Genomic DNA, 20,179 nt, shown 5'->3' on the forward strand with positions numbered 1-20,179 from the left:
AAGCTTCACTCACAAGGTGATTTTTTTGTCATTCAAGTCTTGAAAAAATAAGTTGGTTATGACTAAGAACTTGATCGTAGTCATCCATTTTGTTTTCAGCTGTGAAGCCTTTATAGTAATGTATGCAGTGTCTGAAATTTGGAAGTGTTATTTAGATCTGAAGAAGTGCCAGCAGATAAAGTGTTAGTTTAATAAAAGGCATTGTCTCATTTGCGTGCATGTCACTTAGATATTTTTACTTATTACTTAGTATAAATTTCCTCTTACTGATGGGTTGTTGCTTTCTATAATCTGAAGTGTTTACCTGTACTGCTGCAAAGTTCACATATGCTTACAATGCCTAAATAGCATTCTAGTAACCATTCTACTAACTCACTGGGAAAGAGACATCAAAACCTAAGTTGAGATTTCACATAATAATAACTTATCAACATTTGCAATAAATAAAAATAAACAAGGACGTACTATGAAGATACAGTTGCACAAAATATAATATTAATGGAAATTAGATAATGCTATGGTTGAGACAATATATGAGTAAAGAAACATCAATGCTATAAAATACAAACACAGAAAGAAGTCTTAATTCCCACAAAAAAAAATCACTGATAAGGCAATCGATGCAAGATAATCACAGTCTTTTTTACTTGTAACTTATGAGATCCATACTACACAACTTATGAGACCTCAGAGATTCACATAAAAAATATCCTTGGCCTCAAAAATCTTAGTTATCAGAAGAGACTGTCAGACCTTTCTTTGCATTCATATTCTTAAAAACTCCTCCATGGAGACTGGTGTCTTGCAATTCAAGCCATGAAAGATCTAACTCTCGTTGGTTTCCAGTTCCTTCACAGAACTAATGGTACCTCGAATACTCTATTAAAGGAACTAAACCTTCTTTAACAGATAAATAAGAAATGCCGGCATGATAGATTCATATCCTAACAAATTCCTCAGCTCTACAACAAACTTCCACTACATGACAAGCAGAGAAGCAACCTTGCCACCTTCAAGATAAACCATGATAATTGGATAGGCAGCCTCAAATTCCCCTGATCTATTCTGTCTTGCCCACTTTGTGGCTAGGTGTAACTTCTGAATAGGGTTTTTTGGCAAGAGTTGTAGTGGTCTGCAGACTGATTGCCTAATACTTAAATATGAACCTTTGAGCCTATAAACATAATATTTTTATTATTTTTTCATGTTTTATATGCTAATTAGGTGAGTATAAAAATATAAAAGAATACTACACAGACAGATATAGGAAAATAAATACAGCTTATTTTAGGTGATATAAAAGAGAAGAATCAGAATTCAGAAAATGACGCACAAAATGTCCTTAAAGTAAACAATTACAATGTAGCATCACTGCAGCAGTGCACTGCAACATATCAAAGTATAACATGAACTGCCAGGGCAAGCACAGTGGCAACAAGTACAATGCTCAGACATGACATGCCACCTTCCTTACTGCAAAAAAAAAAAATAGAGGAAGCATTGTACTTCAGGATTACTTTTGTTTACCTGTGAGACTCTTGCAGCTAATATCATTACTGACCCAGATCTCAGCTACAAATGGAACTGAGATGCAGTTCAAGAGATTTTAAACCATGCAAAAGTTTTGATCTGTTACTTTTTGTCTCATAACAATAGGTTAACATAAGTGTGGATATCCCAAATACAGGGGGTTGGACCTTTTGAGATGACAGCCTTTTTTTTTTTTTTGGTAGTGCCTTTGTCAGTAAGACAGTCTATAAGACTGACTAGAAAAATAATAGTGGAGACAGGTTAAAACTTGCTGGAAGTAACAAGGACATTAGGAGTAAAGGAGCATTAGGGCAAAGCTATACTGACTGCATTGTCTGAGCCAATGTCCAAAGTTATGGCAATAACTGTTAATAAAATATGATGCCACATTAACTGTAACAGTGAAATTAAGCACAGAAGGAAAACTTGTCTGTGTTACCATTTCAAAAGTGTCAGCCTTCAGGACTGGAAAGGAAAGGGTGCATTGTTCTGCTTCATTTCCAAACTCAGTGTTTGTAAACAAGCATTGACTGTTGCAGAAAATATTATGAGATGAAGTCCAACTGACAGAGATTTTGATTTCATGCTGATTTCCCTGCTAAATTAAGAAGTGCTTTACAAACTAATAGCCTGTCTCAGTGCATGAGACCGTAAGTAAACACAGAAAGACATAGACTACAATGATTGAAAAGAAGTCTAATAAACTCTGAAATATGAAAGTCGCAAAAGAAAGAAATCATAAAGTACAACTCTTAATACAGTCTGTGTAACTTTCTTAGATTTGTGTTTTCTTCTTAGCAGCTGACTTATTGAAAATGTATGCATACATGCACATACACATATACATGTAAATATTATGTATATATATATATATATATATATATATGTAGACAGATATTGATATATACACACACACGTGTGTGTGTGTGTGTGTGTGTGTGTGTGTGTGTGTGTGTGTGTGTGTGTGTGTGTGTGTGTGTGTGGACAGAAATAAAGACAGATAGATAGATAGATAGATAGATAGATAGATAGATAGATAGATAGATAGATAGATAACCATCTTATGCTATCTTTAATATATAAATCGGGTCTATATTACCATGTCAGCAGGGCTATTCATCAAACGGTTGTATGTCGATACATTTACACTGAAATACCTAAATGTCGAATGGCCGCAAAAGCGATTTTTTTCCCAGGGAAAAAAAATTGCTGAGCCGTTGTCGGGAATTTACCATTTCCTCCACTGTAGTGCGATCTCAGAGTTGGTATATTTAAGTAGGGTGATGTGGGGGGCACAGCCTACTACATCAGGGGTGTAGGGGACGAACCCCCCACTTCATTGTGTCTTTCAGTTTGTTTTGTTTTTTGTTGGCCCAGTGATTTTTTTTTCCCTGGGAAGACATTTAGGTATTTCAGTGTACATTTGTCGACGTAAGGGCGTTCAATGAACAGCCCTGTCGACATGGTAATATAGACCCTATAAATCATGACCCAGATTACAGTATATTCCAATGTTTCTTCAATTTCTTACCTGTTATTCAAATGCTGTAATTATAGTCTATATGTATACCATCAATCTGGGAACACTAGAATTGTCCTGCATCATTTAGTCAACCCTTGAATGGATATGCTTTGGTGATTTACATTTCACGATACTTTGCTGTTCACAGTTTGCTTCTTATTGCCCCTAAGAACTGGTGAACTGGAAGAGAGAAAAACATTGATTTTTTTTTTTTTACACTTTATCTTCAGAATCAACATGTATGGCATAGAGGGTGTTTCCCTGTGCAAAACCATTATATTGTACATGGTCTTAGCTGGCATTCTTTGTATATACATTGATACACATATTCCCAGTAAAATGTATGTTGTTTTGTCTTGATAACATGAGGCCCATAATTTTATTATGACCCAAGAAGCCTGATTCTCTTCAGCTTCATGCTACTATTAATGCCATATTCACTACTTATGCTATGACCTGTTTGTGTGTGAGGTTTTATTCCTAGCCCCGGCTGTAAAGGATATTAACTCAACTTTTTATTGAACTGTGTGTATAAAAATATTTAATATATATGTATGAATATATAATTTTGTATGCATATGTAGGTGCATATGCATATTTTAATATGCACACACATATCTATATATATATATATATATATATATATATATATATATATATGTATACACACACACACATACACATACAGAGCGAGAGAGAAAGTATATTCAGGACTGACAATACTGCAAATGATTCCTTCCCATAAAAGTGATAACAGTTCTGAAAAGTAAAACCATGTTCCATGGAAGGGATTTAACTAGGGTCCTCATGGGGGAACAAATTCAGTATGCAAAATTTATTGTATCATCTAATGGTGTAATATTTAATAGTTTGAGATTGATGAAAAAGGACTCAGTAAAACACCAGCTTGATCATCTACACACATATGAAAACACACACATTATATATATGTGTGTGTGTGTGTGTGTGTGTGTGTGTGTGTGTGTGTGTGTGTGTGTGTGTATATATATATATATATATATAAACTATATATATATATATATATATATATATATATATATATATATATATATATATATATATATATATATATATATATATATATATATATATATATATATATACATACATGTATGTGTGTGTATATTCTGTATATATACATATACATAAACAGCAAGCCTAGCCACCTGACTCTGAACCTTGGCTCTCAATGATTGTCACTGTTGATGTTACATCTTGACCCTATGTACAAAAACGGAAAAAAGGGGTTGTAGACTGATGGATGTATATATTATATATATATGCATGTATAAAATGTGTGCATTTACATGCATTTTAAATGAATGAATACATCATCAACTATCAGTTAACCACACTGGTTCAAAAGTGCTTACATTGATGGTTCACATTGATCGACATGTCACCTGTCGAGTAAAGACTGCAACATTCCCTATCTTCCGTGCTGTGATCTAAAACAGTAAAAAATTGCTACTAATATCATCTCATCATGGACACTGCACAGAGGGAAACTGAAAACACCTCCAACTCACTATTACACATAGCATATCATTTACATGGTGGCTTTGAAACTCCAGCCCCCTCAAGGTGGGGGATAAAGCCCACATACCCATTAACTTACATATTCTAACTTCACAATTGCACAACCATGGCCAAAGGGAATGCTCCACTACTGTGTTATAGTTGACAACATGGCCATTTGCTATAGCATACCTTGACAAACCGTGTTTTCAATGAGAAACTCCTCCATAAACACTTTGTCAGTCATTGAAGTATCATGTATCCTTAATCAAATCCTTGAATTGTCATTGCTTCAGTGTATCAGCTGTTGCTTTGCTGTGCACACTGTTTTATTGTGCTTATTATTTTTTTTGTTAAGTTAGGTGACCAAGATGAAAAGTGAAAGTGAGATTTTCTTTTCCTTCTTAATTTTCTTCAAATATGTTTGGGGCTTGATGGCAAAGCCCACACATTTGGATGTACATGAGAATACAGATCCATGCAGGCCCGTGTAAATATTTTTTTTTTGTGAGTTTTCACTTAAGGTTTGTATTACAAAATGCTGTAGTTGCATCACTTTGTGTTAGATAATGCATTTCTGATGGTACGAGTTTCACTTAATTGAGAGTTGATAATTCATTGTATAGCCATACCAAAGGCATCTTTTTTCAGAAAGTAGTCAAAGGCAATATATAGTCAAGGTGTGATTCCAACCTTGCACAGTATGAAGATGTCACCACACTTTCATGTCTATATACAATATCTTAGAAATTCTTAAGCAGATTCTATATTTTTAAGTCAGTTCCAGAACTAAGGACTTCTGCTTGTGACTTTTGCTTGCATAAATTCAGATTATTCTTTATGTATCTTCAGCTTTAGTTTCAAGTTTATTTAAATGTGTGAATCTATGCACTATAGAGACTAAAATATAAACTTTAATACATAATATAAACATAACAATAGTAAATGACAGCATACAATGAAGTAACATAAAACTGGAAAAATTACAAGTATTAGATAACAGTGAACAATAAGACCACATTAAAAATCAAGCAAATAAGACAAAAGAATGTAGATACAAATAATGAAATCTTGCAGAGCAAAAGCTAGGGCAAATAAATGCCTTGTTAAGAAGCACATTAAGCCTCCCTGCATTAGGTACTCTCTCAATCACACAGGTAACAGGATTCAGAGACAGATGTGGAAAGGCCTCATTCTGAGAACTCTCAAGATGTGCCTCTGCAATCACCATTAGCTCCTGGGGTTCAAGTGCAGGGATCAGACTGGATGATACCATTGCAAGAGAATCTGCAGATGGGAGTATCCATAGCATGTAGGGCTAAATATACCAGTACAAGAAGTTTATGTATGATACATTGCATTATAGGCAACCATTGTAGTCCCTGCAGGACCAGTGAACTGCAGCAGTACCTAGATGCTTCAGTATGTAGTTGTCTGTAGAATTTTGCAGTATCTGCAGGAGATCAGGTTCTGTCTCCTGAAACCCCAGGTAGAGGGGGCATGCATAGTCCAATCCAATGAGACCAAAGTATGTACCATGGCGGGGATATTTGAAGATTAAATAAAGATTTTGATAAGGGCAATATTCCTAAGGTGGGAGCAAGAAGATTTAACAACAGCTGAGATCAGGACCTTTAGGGGTAGTTTGTGATCAGTAATCACCCCTAAATCAGACACTGTGGACACAAGTTGCAGTTTGTCTGCACTGTAGATGATGTAGTAAGACAAAACTGACAAAAAATAAGATTGACTATTGCCAGGAGTGTCAAAAATGACCATTGCTGTCAACTTGAAGGTATAGAGCACAAGCTAATTGGATGAACATCCCAGCATGGATGAATTCCAAACATTTGGCTAAATGGTGAACAGCTGACCCTGTTTCCTGAGGGAGTGAGAGCTAAAGATGCTAGTGGTCAGCACAGCAACAGCACTGTAGTCCTTTTGATCAGATCAAGTGTGTCAGGGTTAGCATGCATATGGTGATCAGTAATGGGCTGATATGGAGCCCTGTGGAACACCACAGGCCAGAGATAAGGAAGCTGAGGAATTAACCCCTCAAACCTCTTTAATGCTGCACTGGTTATGCCACAATAAGGTTCCATTTAGTCAAATAGGATTTAATGATTCACAGTGTTAAATGCTGAAAACAGATCTAGCAGGACTAGAATGGAGTAAAGATGTTGATCCCGAGCCAGAAGAAGAAGAAGAAGATCATTAATGACCCTGGTAAGGGCTGTCTCAGTACTTCAATGGGCATGAAAACTGAACTGGAATAGATCATGATGCTATTTTCCATATGTTATGACTCCAGTTGAATGTATGTTGCTTTTTCAAGAACCTTGCCAACAGACATAAAGTTTGAGACTAAATGATAGCTATCCATATTGTCAAGTTTTAATCCTGCATTTTTGAGGATAGGAGTGACCAAGGCCTCCTTTAGCTGCAAAGGGAATCAATGGCAAGCAGAAAACTGGGTCCAAAGTCTCCAGGTAAACAAGAATAGTCCTTGTATGGCAAGGAGCTTGTGCACAATCAGTAGTATGCAGACTGAAAATTATAGAAATACAGTCATTATAACTGGAGACAGAGAACTCACATCAGCCAAGGGATGGGTTCAGCTTCTGGTAAACACTGACAAAGCTGTGACTCATGAATTCTGAAACAGCTGACCTGATAATAGCTAACCTTGAAGCAATATACTAAACAGATACATGTGGTGAGGCAATCTGGACTTAACAGTCTCTTCATCATGGAGGTACAGTGCAGCCGGTCAGTTTGACGCAGATGAGGTCTCCTATGACATCAGATGGTCGACACCCCTACAAGAGGTGAAATTATCCTGGACCTAGTACTAACCAACATGAGTAGCCACTGTAGCACTCCTACAGTGTCATCCTTCTTGGTAAGATCCGACCATAAAGTGATCACTTTTGAAGTCACCATCTCCCCTGTCAGGGTCAAATGAAAAAACTTTTCCAATGCTGACTACAATCTCCTCAGAGCAGGTATAAGCAGCTTCATAGCCACCATCCCTTCAGTTGGAACTAGCACTAATGTCCAAGCCTACACCAAAAACTATATGAGCACCTACATAGCTGCATGAACTCAGCAATACCTGACAGGACCAAATCACCTTCCTCAAGGAATAGTAAACCTGTCTGGTGGACAGCAGCAATAAACAAACTCTGTAATAGGTTCATAGATGTGTACAAGGCTAATGGCCCTGGAGCCTTTACAAGCCTAGCCCATGGAAGTGCCCTAGCGTCATGCTGCCTGATGTTAGTTCCCAGTGCCTCTATCAAGTAGAGCCATTGGAGTGATCCCTGTTGTGAACTTTCTATTACCCATCCACTCATCAAGATTTCTCTTGAAGAGGGACAGTGAGGTGCTCTGCTTGACATGTATGGGAAGTCTATTCCAGAGCATGGGCAGTCTCTGGGTGGGGAGCCTGTCCCTCCAGCATGTTCTGTTGATTGTGGTAATGAGGTTGAGGTCTCTGGAGCGTGTGGTGTGGAGGGGCTGGGATTTCTTTAGATGTAGCATTTTTAACAGAGCTGGGTCAGACATGGCTTTGTAAGTCAAGCAGAGATCACCTCTAAGTAGGCGATATGAGACAGAGAATAGCTGGAGTCTTTTGAGTCTGTCCATGTAGGACATGTGTTTAATGCCTAGGATCCTCTTCATGAGGTACTTCTGTGGCCTTTCCAGCTGTTGCAGGTGTCTGGTGAGGTACATGCCAAATGGGGCATTATACTCAATGATTGGTCTTATGAGGGAAGAGTAGAGCGAGATGATGACCTCTTTCTTCCTGGATGCAAAACCCTTGGTAATGAGATGTGCCAAATAGAAGGACTTTCTGACTACAGTGGCAATGTAGTGGTCAAACGAGAGGTTGCTGTCAACCTGCATCCCCAGATCTCTTATAACACCTTCAGTGTTCAGTGGGCTCCCATTGATGTAGTAATTAGTGGGAAATGAGTTTTTACTAAAGGGGATTATGACGCATTTTTTAGCATTAACCTTAAGGCCATGGTTTCGACACCAGTCATTGTTCACAGTGAGGCCTTTCTGTAGGATGTGTGCATTACTTGGGGAGTTAATAATGGCTCCCAGCTTGTAATCGTCTGCAAACTTGGTCAGTCACAGTCCCTTTATGTTGGCCTGGACTTCTGGGAAGTAGATGCTGAACAGGAGAGGACCCAGGACTGATCCCTGTGGGACTCCACTCGTGACTGGTCGACAGTCTGACTTGGAGTTCACTACTTTCACACTGTGTGTTCTGTGAGCCAATTTGCAACCCAGCTAGTGATATAGGGGTTGATGCCTAGTTTGGTGTGTTTATCAATAATTCCCGAGTGAGGAATGGTATCAAAGGCCTTGGCCAGATCAAGGTAGGCTGTATGCACTGCCTTACCTTCATCCACAGCCCTGGTAACTGACTCAAAGAAGTCAACCAGGTTGAGCAGGCATGATCTCCCTTTCACAAAGCCAAACTGCGTGGGGTCCAGAGTTTGGAGGTTTCCTATATCTTTGTTAATCAGGTCCATGATGATGCCCTCCATAGCTTTACATATCAGACTCAACAGGTTAAGGGGGTGACACTTCCCAGGGTCTGTAGTTGCTCCCCCTTTATGGAGAGAGATGACTGCAGCAGTGCACCATTTGGTAGGGACAATACCTGAGGTGAGGCTGTAACTGAACAGGGCATGTAGATGTGGTGCCAGTTCGCTTTATAGTTCATATAGAACACAGCCAGGGATATTATCGGGTCCCATGGAAGTTGTATTCTTGGCCTTGGACAATGCAGCTTTAATCTGTGCTACAGTAATGCTGGGTGCCTGGCATTCATCCGGTATTGTGACTGGCCCTTTGGGGGGAAAGAGAGGGAAAGATGGCACTGAATCTATCAGCCAGTATGTTGGCAATATCTGTTGGCTCAGTATAGAAGGTACCATTGTGCAGTAACTCAGAACAAATCTAGGTATTGCTGTGGAGGTTCTTGATATAACTATAGAAGTTTTTTTTTAGTATCTGCTGCAATTCTGCCTTCATAGCTAGCTTTAGAGGATTTGATGAGGGATCTCAACTTTTTGCTGAGGCTAATATGAGAGTTTTTCCAGTCTTGGAACTTCACCTTTTTCTGCAACAGTTTCTTCCTTGTGTTGTAGAGTTTATTAATGGCAGGGGACCACCAGATTGGCTTCCTTTTTTTGGAAGAGGGCATCTTGGTTCTGTTGGGTATGGCTAGTTCCATGCATTTATGTACATGTTTGTACAGTGCATGGTGTATGAGTCGGCAGTCATGCAGCGATTTTCCATTGGCATGGATGCCATGAAGTTAGCCACCTCTGTTTTTAGGAGTCCAAAGTCAGCTTTGGAGAAGTTTTTCAAGGTGGTTACTGTCAGAAAAATATGTATTAATGTATGTATTAGTAATATTCTTAGTGCATTTAGAGCTTGAAAAGGGTTAACACATTTATTCTATTTCATACTGCATAAATCTGTACAAACTGCAGATGCTTTCTGACCTTGTATTGTCAGCTAAAATCTTTGCTTATGCTTGGAAATTTATTCAGAAGCAGATGATTTCTGCTTGTGTCAGGAAAATAATGAATAGAACAATACTACTTGTATAAATGTTATGAGGCTTAGGCAAGAAGTTCCGCTTGTGCTGTGAGAAAATACACAGCTGTAGAATCTATAGATAATTAGAACAAAGACTGCTTGAAAATATGATCTGTAATCAGCATTTGCTTATGCCTGAGTTAGAAAAGTACCTTGAAATGTAACACATGTATTAGAATTGTACAATAGGGGCCTGTAACGGGTTAGTGCCCACCAAGGCCAGGTTGTTTTTCTCAAAAGTTTCTCACAAATCTAGTCATGTCAGCAGAAAATCTGAGTAACATCTGCTGTAGAACAATACTGAAAGTTGTGTTTGATTACGTCAGCCATAGAAGGCCATGTCTTGTAAAACAGTATAAGAATAGCATACTTCCTGTTAGTAGTTAGGCAAAATCTTGTATTTGCATGTTTTTGTCTCCTTGCTGCAAGTTATTAAATGTGCCTTAACTGAACCTTATGTGCATTGGTCTTTGAAGTTTTTTCCTTTGACAGATTGGTCCTTCGGACCGGAAACCCTCACTTCACCTTGGATCAGACAGGCCAGGTGGCTTGAAACCATACGGGGAAGAAACCACATTGGTTCTTCTTATTTGAAAAGCCATCCGACTGAATTGTCGTACTAAAGAGGCCAGCCACTTTCTGATCTGCGACTGAAGGATGGGTTTACACGAACCAGGTGATCAATCATGAAGGCTCAGGTAAGGTGAATCTACCTTTTTTTTCTGTTTTAGATCAGGGACTAGATTTGTATTGTTTTGTTAAGACTTTGTTTATACAAGTCAGGGACAAACAGATTATTCTCTTGTCATAGATCAGGGGAAACAGAGCAGGTAGGCAGTCATTCTGAAGAGACTTTAACAAAATCCATGGTACCACGTTAAAAAATAAGGAGTTACGTAACGATTAAAAGGGTAGAACAGAATGGGTAATAATTGCACAAAAAGATCCCAAAATCTGCCGTTAACTGAAGACGCGAAATACATGCAATCACAGCGTGCTGATAATATTAAATACTATTCAAAATGGGTTAATAAGTATGAATTTGACGGTAAATTAGAAAAATCCTCACTTGTCAAACTTGTCAAACAGCTTAAAACCAATTCTAAAGGTCGGGTAAAAAAGCAACGTCAATTAGGAATTCCTCAGGCACACAGGTGGCTTGAGGAAGTAAACCGTAGGGAACAAAAAAGCAATGTTTTTAGATAAGGAGGACAATAACTTCGTAATAGCATTGGCCCCTCTGCCTCTCTTACCAGAATATGAGGTGAGTGAACAAGTTAGTCCAGCCCCGTGATATCCTGCTGTCACTGTAAATAGAGATACTACAAAAGCAAAACCGTTTATTAGAGATCCCGTCGAGACCAGGTCTCGAAGACAGGCAGGAAACTCAAAAGGAGACATTGAGCTATATCAAATGAGTAGGAATTCACGATCTATGAGTGAAGAAGAAATATGTCCGCTTATAGAAGTGCCTAATCCTCAGGCAGGACAAGAAGGTCAGGACCCAACTATTCTAGTGTATAGACCCTGGACTCCGGAGGACATCCAGAAAGCCACTGAGGGAATTCCCCATCCAAAAGTTAATTTTAGAAAGTTCTTAGAAGATTTGCAAGGAATGAGGCTAAGTTATAATTTAAATGGAGAAGAGGTAGAAAAAGTAGTCAGACAAATTGTGGGTCCAGATTGGCACATGATTAGTGGTGACTGGAATCCCCGTGATGCTGCGCTCAGGCCCCTCCCACATAGCAGCGCAGAACTAGACAACAGAGTGAAAGGTCTTACAGACCGAATATCTGAGAAATGGAAGCCTAGGGCAGACTGGACTTGCATTAATCAATGCATCCAACAAGAAGGCAAAACTGTTGACAGATATTATGCCAGACTGTTAAAATGTTTTAATAACCATTGTGGAATGCAGGTTCCTGAAGATCAGACACACAATTCCCCATATGAGCAGCAGCTAAAGAATGCATTTTTGAAAGGCAGCATTGCACCCATAACCAGTTTTATTACAAAGCACATGGTAGATCATTGTACAAGCAGATTACAGTCATTACTTGAATATGCTAGGCATGCCGAAAGGCATTTTAATAGCAAAAAGAAAGCCCAAGTATTATTCTGTAGAATATGGAGTAGAAGTTTATGTAGTACAGTCTGGGAAAAGGGGCAAGAGAAATGCCCAGGGAAACAAACAATCTGATCAGCAATCAGAGGACTTTGAAGGGTGAAAGAAAAGGGGTGAATGTTTTAAATGCGGTAAAAAGGGATACTTGCAAGGGATTGCAAGAAAAATAAGAAGGCAACCACGGAAGACAAGGAGGGTGAGGACTGACTATATGATAGTCAGGAATCACTAGAAGGGGATAGCAGAGATATGACAAATGAGAATGTGATAGAGGGAGTAGAGAATGTGACAGAAGAAATAGAGGAAGTGCAGGAAGTCACGGATAGTGAAGAAAATGAAATATTGGATTTAGCTTTATTGAGCTTAGAGCTCTATTTAGCAGACACAAAACCAGAAGTTACACTCCTGGTAGAAGGGAGGGAAGTCAGATTCTTGTGTGACTCAGGGGCATCACGGACCCTGATACATCCCTCCAAACTGCCAGAGAATTCAGAGTCACCTGATTACATGCTAGTGAAAGCAGCTAATGGACAGCTGTATCGAGAGCCCCTCTCCCATAATATTGCAATAACTGATCCTGTTTCAGGATTGACCCAGAAAAGCAAAACTGTTGTTTCTGTAAAGTGCCCAGTGAATCTCTTGGGCAGAGACCTTATGCAGCTATTTTGTATAGCGGTAGTTCCAACTATACAGGGTATGGAAGCACAGTGACAAATTGATACCTTTGCAGTGCAATCGGAGGGTGAAATGTTTTATTGGTACAGCCAGGACTTGGTTACGACTGGTCCAGGGGCAGTAACCGAAGAGTTGATGAACATAGCCATCAGCAAGTTCCCCTCCCTTGACATTGATAAACAGCATTTGTTGCACTGTACTCTGTATTATTGTAACACACCAGGACCTGATAAGGAATATGAGCAAGAATTGTTCAGAAATTGTGCAAACAGATTGATATTATGTAATCTGTACTGGGACATGGAAGAGAACAGTGTAGCCAGCTGTTCATTGCCCCAGGAGTTCTTTTCACTCTATAAATCTAATTGATTACCACATGTTAGCCTAACTAAGGACAAGAATGTAAAAAGGGGAACACTAGGAGAAAAGGTTACGAGGTGGGAGAAGCAGACAGAGTTAGAACTGTCAGAACAGGGAATACAAATGCAGAAGTTGAATTGGATAACTCAGACCCACCCAGCTGTACACTTGCAGTCTGGCAAGGACAGCTGATTAGCACTCCTATCGAAGGAGGAAGAGAATGCCTTACAGAATATACCAGAAACTCTCTGGTCAACAGGAAAATCAGATGTAGGACTTATTCATACAGTGGGACCAGTTACTATTATGCCAAAGTCAGCATTTAGACCACAGAAAAGTAAGTATCCCTTAAGAAAAGATGCAGAGGTAGGAATCAAACCTATCATAGCAGCTTTACTTAAGGAAGGGGTGCTGGTGGAATCTTCTGATTCACCATGTAACACACCCTTATTTCCTGTTAAGAAAGCAAATTGAGAATGGCGTATGGTCTTAGATTTACAAGCTGTAAATGATGCAGTAATACCAAGGGCACCTACGGTGCCAGACCCACACACACTGTTGAATGATTTAAAACCTCAACAGAAATATTTTTCTGTGGTAGATATCAGCAATGCATTCTTCTCGATACTGATACACCCTGCCAGCCAGTATTGGTTTGCATTCACATTTCAGGGGAAAAGGTATACATATACACGACTACCACAGGGATATTGTGAAAGTCCGACAATATTCTCACAAGAAATGGCAAGTAACTTGGCGGGATTTACCCCACCAAGAGGTAGTGAGATTTTACTTTATGTTGATGATATCCTGCTGGCAGCCCCCACCCAGCAAGATTGTAAAGAAGATACCATAGCGCTATTACAATTTTTAGCCACTGAAGGACATAAAGTAAACAAAAATAAACTGCAGCTATGGAAAAAACAAGTTAAATACCTAAGATATGTAATATCCAAGGAGGGTAGGACATTAGATGAGGACAGAAAAGTAGCGATTTTGCAAGCACCAAATCCCACTACCAAGAAGGAAATGATGTCCTTTCTGGGTATGACTAATTTTTGTCGGAGTTGGATTCCAAACTATGCCTTGGAATCTGCACCGCTGACTAACCTGATTTATAAAACGCCTATGGCAGCACAGGATTTGTTACAATGGACACCAGAAGCAGAATCTGCTTTCTGCAAACTGAAACAGTTAATAGCATCCTCATTAGTTTTGGGATTATGAAACTATCATAAACGTTTTTTCCAAACTGTAGATTGTAAGCTAGGTTATATGACATCAGTGTTAACACAGCAGCATGGAGACAAGCAACGCCCTATTGCTTATTATTCATCACAACTGAACTTAGTGGCACGGTCTTTACCTCACTGTGTGCAAGTAGTAGTTGCAGCTGCAATGGCAGTACAGGCTTTGGCCTCAATAGTTTTGTTCCACCCTCTCACATTGAGAGTGCCTCATGCAGTCACAATTATTTTACTGCAAGAGAATGTAGCATATCTTTCCCCTGTTAGGCATCTTTCCTGTATGACTATATTGTTGAGCCAACCTCATATGACAATTGAACGATGTATGACTTTGAACCCTTCTACCTTGCTCCTAACCCCTGCAGATGGCACACCACACAGCTGCCTGCAGGTGATTGAGCAAAAGACACTGCCTAGAAAAGATCTCACGGATGTCCCCTTGGATGATGCCGAGGTGACATACTACGTGGATGGCTCGTGCAAAAGGGGTCCTGCAGGACAGAACCTAGTAGGATATGCAGTAGTCTCTGATACTGACATTATAGAAGTGAAATCTTTACCACACTATTTATCTGCACAGGCAGCAGAATTGATTGCCTTAACACGGGCATGTACCTTAGCAAAGGGTAAATGTGTAAACATTTTTACTGACAGCCAGTCCACTTTTTCTACTGTACATGTTTTTGCGCAACAGTGGAAAAATCGAGGAATGATAACATCTACTGGCAAACCAATCAGTCTTGCACAGTTTATTTTAGATCTTTCAGAATCTATTCAGTTACCTCAGAAAGTAGCTATTTGTAAATGCACAGCTCATACCAAGCAACAGGACAGGATTTCAAAAGGTAATGCGAGAGCTGATACAGCTGCAAAGCAGGCAGCTTCAGAAGTATTTCTTTTGAATGAGGAATTACAGCCCTCTGAGATTTTAGACTTAGAAATGTTAAAGACAATGCAGACAGTTACTATGCAAGTTGAAAAACAAAGATGGGTAAAACGAGGAGCAATTCTCAAAAAGGGGCTGTACATCTCTAAAGAAGGGAAACCGATATTGCCGTCTAATTTGTTTAGATATGCAGCTTTGTTGAGCCATGGGCAATGGCATGTCTCAGCAGCGGGGATGGTACAGCTGGTGAACCACGTGTTCACGACATACGGATTCTTAAACTACTCTAAAAAATTTTGTTCGATGTGTCACGTTTGTAATAAACATCGTGCACAAGGGGCATTAAAGCCCAAGCAAGGGAGTTTCCCTACACCACCGTATCCATTTCATACTATCTGTATGGATTTTATAGAATTGAACAAATGTGAAAATAAGAAGTATTGTCTTGTCATTGTAGATATGTTTTCCAGATGGGTGGAAGCCTTTCCAACTAAAAATCCAGATGCAGCAATGGTGGCAAAAGTTCTCGTTAAAGAAATCATCCCTAGATTCGACATTCCAGAAAGGATCTACAGTGACAACGGCACACACTTCGTAAACCAGACCATACAACAGTTAAGTAAACATTTTGGTATTTCTTTAAAAAATCATTGTGCGTATCACCCACAATCTGCAGGGTTAGTAGAGAGGCATAATGGGATTTTAAAGAGTAAGCTAAGGAAGTTAATAGTAGAAGCACAGAGAAATTGGGTGTACTGTCTGCCCCTGGCACTGTTGAGCATGAGAACTGTTCTGAATGCAAAAGGATTGACTCCTTTTGAAAAACTATTTGGAAGGGCTTATTATATACCTCAGTGGAGATCTCTCATGCCCGCAGACCAGGAAGCTGACAGTACACTAGCTGAGTATATGAGAAACATGTTGAGTTCTAAACATCTGCTGCAGTCAAATTCTGTTTTAGATAAAGAACGAACCAGACCGTCAGAAGTGGCAGTGCCTCCGGGTACCTGGATCTGGGTGAAGACAGTAAAGAAGAGGAATTGGGTGTCACCAAAGTGGGAAGGTCCATATCAAGTGCTTCTGTCGACACCCACTGCAGTCAAGATAGCGGAGCGCGCCTCCTGGATCCACCTGATGCACTGCAAACTAGTCAAAAACTTTGAACTGGACAAAAATCTTGTCACATGCCAAGAGTAAAAATGATAGAGTCCAGAAGAAACATGAATGCAGAACAATCCTTTCCTCAGAAGTATTGCATAATCATCCTGTTAACTGTACTAGCGACAATAATCTTTTTGTTGTGGCCTTTCCTTTTCCCAGCCACACAGACTGAACTGAATAAACGTGAAGCGTTACTCATAGACTGGCATCCAAACTTTAACACTTACCAGGCAATTAAATATGTGTATGCTGAGACTTTCAATGTTTCAAATTGCTGGATTTGCACAGCTTTGCCGACAGCATACAGGGGGTTATTAATGACTACGGTCCCCATAGGGGTCAATGAGACCTGGGAAATCTTGATTTATGATGCCTCAACCATTACATCACAAGATAAAATAGCATTGCACTTGTCTGTTCCACAAAATGGAACTGTGTGTTTTTATAAAAATGATACTGTTCAAGTGGGTTGGAGCAATTGAAATGTGACTGTTCCTTATAAATGTTACACTAAAGGTAACAATGCAGATTTTTATTGTAATACAAATTATGATTCATTTCTTGGATTGATGCACAAAACACTTGATGAAGTAAAACATAATTCTGTTCTTTATAAGCAACTGTCTATAACTGATAAAAAAAATGTTTCATGCAGGGCAAGTGTATATTTGCAGTAAGGTTACTATTAAAGTAGAGGACTGTTATTTTGTGTGTGGCAGAAAGGCATATAAATGGTTACCAGAGAATTGGTCCGGCAGTTGTTTTTTGGGCTACCTGGTTCCAGCCATATGACACACTGCAGTTTTGCCTCGAGGAAAAATTCGGAATGTCCGAGAAGTCATCAAGAAACCTGTAAATCCAGTGGAGAAATCAATGCGCATTGGAAAAACCATCATTCTATAGGCAATGGACTGACACACATGGACTTGAATGATAGTGTTATATCGTGGGCAGGCATATTACCAGCATATGGAGCAGTGAAATTGATCTGGGAGCTGAGAAAACTGTCTAAACTTCTCGAAGTGATGAGCAATGCAACTTTTTCCACCCTCGAATTGGTGACTGATGAACTGAATGCCATGAGAACTGTAGTGCTTCAAAACCGCATGGCTCTCGACTTCACCCTAGCGGCGAGAGGTGGTACTTGCGCTTTAATCCAAGAAGAATGCTGTTCATATATTCCTGACCATAAACACGAGATAGACAATCATCTTGAGGTAATTCAGCAAGTGTCGGCCATGATCAAACCAGGCCCAAACCCACTGATGGACTTTTTCCAGAAATGGTTTGGGGGGTGAGGTACCATCCTAATGAACATCCTGATTGCCATTTGTGTAGGAATGCTCCTATTGGGAGTATGTGTTTGTTGTGGTATCCCCTGCATGAAAAGACTGATTAAAGACTTTATGGTCAGTCAGTTTCTGAAACCTTATATCAAAGTGCTGAGTTTGAAGAACTATTGAAAAACTGAAATGCTTTCATAAGTTTAAACTGAATGACTCTCTTAACTGCAAATCCTGAGTGGGAAGAGGTTAGGAGAAGAAAAACTGTTTATGCTTATTTTGAAAGTAGAATAAAAGTATTAAAAGGGGGTAAATGTCAGAAAATATGTATTAATGTGTGTATTAGTAATATGCTTAGTGCATTTAGAGCTTGAAAAGGGTTAACACATTTATTCTATTTCATACTGCATAAATCTGTACAAACTGCAGATGCTTTCTGACCTTATATTGTCAGCTAAAATCTTTGCTTATGCTTGGAAATTTACTCAAAAGCAGATGATTTCTGCTTGTGTCAGGAAAATAATGAATAGAACAATACTACTTGTATAAATGTTGTGAGGCTTAGACAAGAAGTTCCGCTTGTGCTGTGAGAAAATACACAGCTGTAGAAGCTATAGATAATTAGAACAAAGACTGCTTGAAAATATGAACTGTAATCAGCATTTGCTTATGCCTGAGTTAGAAAAGTACCTTGAAATGTAACACATGTATTAGAATTGTACAACAGGGGCCTGTAACTGGTTAGTGCCCACCAAGGCCAGGTTGTTTTTCTCAAAATGTTTCTCACAAATCTAGTCATGTCAGCAGAAAATCTGAGTAACATCTGCTGTAGAACAATACTGAAAGTTGTGTTTGATTACGTCAGCCATAGAAGGCCATGTCTTGTAAAACAGTATAAGAATAGCATACTTCCTGTTAGTAGTTAGGCAAAATCTTGTATTTGCATGTTTTTGTCTCCTTGCTGCAAGTTATTAAATGTGCCTTAACTGAACCTTACGTGCATTGGTCTTTGAAGTTTTTTCCTTTGACAGTTACCTTTGCAGGGGGTGTGGGTGAGATGTGGATTTCCATGGTGATTAGTTTATGGTCAGATCTAACCAGGGAAAGATTGACTATTGGTGTAGAGCAATGGTCGCCCATGTTAGTAATAACCAGGTCAGTGATGTTGCTTCCTCTAGTGGGGGCAGAATGAGCTGGTCCAGGGCATTGGAATTGATGGATTTCAGGAAGTGTTGGACCAGTGTATTGGTGCTTGAGTAGTTTTCCCAATTGATGGAGTGGTAATTGTAGTCTCCTAGTATGAGAGTGTTGGGTTGGACCTTGATAGATTCCAAGGTGCTTAGGAATATGAAGTGAGAGTCTACGGACATGGTTGAGGACCAATAGCAGGTTATGACCTGGATCGCCATCTTACCCAATGTTGTACCTAAAGTATCTCAGATGCGTTATGCTGGGCTACTAGTCAGGAGGTCTGCATATCCTTTATGAATATGGAGACACCACCGCCTTTGGAGCTTTGGTCCATGTTTTGGGGCTGAAAGGTGTGGAAGGAGTTATATCCTGGGTGTGCAGGGGTGCTTTCTGCCGCTTTAAACCAGGTCTCCGTTACAGCACAAATGTCAATGTTCTCCATTTTGAGGAGTGATTCGAGCGAGTGCATCTTGAGATTTAGACTTCTAGCATTGAGCAGCATGACCCTCAGATTGCATTTATTTTAGCTGTTACGGTGGTAATTTGATCTTTGGAACACCACCTAAAAAAAGGCACTATAGGGGTGGCAAGAGCCTTAGCCAGTACCCGGATACCCAGGGGTGACAGATGCAGGCCATCTCTGGAAAAGCATTGAGGTCTTTCAATCATGTCATCCCAAGCGGACAGATACTGGATCCCCATAGAATGACACCAGAAACTTAGCCAATTGTTGAAGTCAATCATTTTTTTGTTTGTACTGTGGTATCATTCTGGGTGACAGGAGGATACTGCTCAAGGCAAGTGTCATACCTGCCTGGGCCACATAATCCGAGAGCTCCACCATGTCACTTTTCATGTAGTCCAGGGAGGTGCGTCTCAGGTCATTCACACCCACATGGACAATGACAGAGTCATACTTGTACTTGTTGTGGAGTTACCTGAGTGCATGTGTTATGTGTCAGATTCTGGCACCTGATAGACAGCTGACTGTTACCTTCTCCTTATTCAACCTAGTGAGTGGAACATTTGTGTGCC

This window comes from Protopterus annectens, chromosome 13.part0 (assembly GCF_019279795.1).
Source record: "Protopterus annectens isolate FY-2018-M chromosome 13.part0, PAN1.0, whole genome shotgun sequence".
In the NCBI taxonomy this organism is placed as follows: domain Eukaryota; kingdom Metazoa; phylum Chordata; order Ceratodontiformes; family Protopteridae; genus Protopterus; species Protopterus annectens.